The 1,279-nt window shown below is 46.6% G+C and overlaps 1 non-coding gene across 1 annotated transcript; it reads right to left on the bottom strand.

Moving 5' to 3' along the window:
• Positions 1-901: 901 nt before the first annotated feature.
• Positions 902-1,008, bottom strand: LOC125596328. Its single transcript, XR_007330998.1, has one exon. It is a non-coding gene; the product is annotated as a small nucleolar RNA R71 (small nucleolar RNA).
• Between the last annotated feature and the right edge of the window lie 271 nt (positions 1,009-1,279).

Below are 1,279 nucleotides of genomic sequence, written 5' to 3'. Positions count from 1 at the left end.
TTTGAGTGGTATCAAATTTGGCGCCGTTGCCGGGGAGCTTTGATCGCCATTAGATTTAGTTTTATTGATTCTTATTCTCTTCTCTACCCCCTTTCTAACATAGTCTTTTTCTTTTCTTTTCAGGTGCATGCCCAGCGGGACCAGAAGCAACAAGGAGAAAGACTTGCTGTTCTCAGACGATCCTGCTCATTTGAAACGCACCATCCGTAGAGGTCAACGTTCCACATCGCTCGACGCAACAACTTTGTTGTCGATCGATACTCACAATCAACAGTCGACCGACACCAGACCTTCATCGTCGATCGATCCTAATCGTTCGACAACGATCGATATTACACCGTGTACGTCGATCGATACTGTGTCGTCAAAATTGGTAAACGTTATTATTCTAACACAGGACGAGAACGGAAACCTGTATGACCAGGACGGTCATCTGCGTAATGCAACAGGTCAGAAAATAGACGCTCAGGGGACTGTAATCCCTGATGCTTATGCTACAGGAGCTGATCAACCTGTAGACGAGGACGCTCGCTCGAAACCACTGGCCGACTACAATCGCCCAGATGAGTACTATTCCAACAGATCAGCTATTCGACTTCCGGAGATCCAGAAGCAGAATTTCGAGCTGAAGCCTCAATACTACACTCTCGTGTCGCAGATACCCTACTCTGGGTTACCGCACGAGCATCCTATGGACCATCTACAACGGTTCGAGGATTTAATCGCTGCTATTCGGATGGAAGGAGTCCTCGAAGATTACCTGCTGTGCAAGCTCTTCAGATACACACTGAATGGAGAATCGATGCACTGGCTTAGGCAGCTACCCATAGGATCCTTAACATCCTGGGCCGACATCAAGAATGCTTTCTTACGAAACTTCTTCGATGAGGCACACACTGAAGAACTTCGAAACAAAATATCCACATTCTCGCAGGAGGCTGGAGAGTCCTTCAAAGATGCGTGGATTAGATTTAGGTTCTTCCAGCGAGACTGTCCACACCACGGATTTAACGAAGTGCAGCTGCTAAGCATTTTCTTTCGAGGTCTCGCCTTACAGTATCAAATGGCTCTTGATACGGCGAGTGAAGGAAACTTCACTACTCGGAATCCGTTAGAAGCTGTGAGACTTATCGAAAACCTTGCTAACAGCAGCAACACCAAAAACACTGACTCTGAACGGAAGAAGTCTGTAGCTTCTATCGGGAAGGAACATATGGACGAAGTAAGAGCTAAGTTAGATATGGTGCACGAGCTTCTTAGGAAGCAAGTCTGTTTAGCT

Source organism: Brassica napus, unplaced genomic scaffold (genome assembly GCF_020379485.1).
Source record: "Brassica napus cultivar Da-Ae unplaced genomic scaffold, Da-Ae ScsIHWf_1183;HRSCAF=1698, whole genome shotgun sequence".
In the NCBI taxonomy this organism is placed as follows: Eukaryota; Viridiplantae; Streptophyta; class Magnoliopsida; order Brassicales; family Brassicaceae; genus Brassica; species Brassica napus.
The sequence above is the reverse complement of the archived record's forward strand: the minus strand, read 5'-3'. Positions and strand labels throughout refer to the sequence as shown.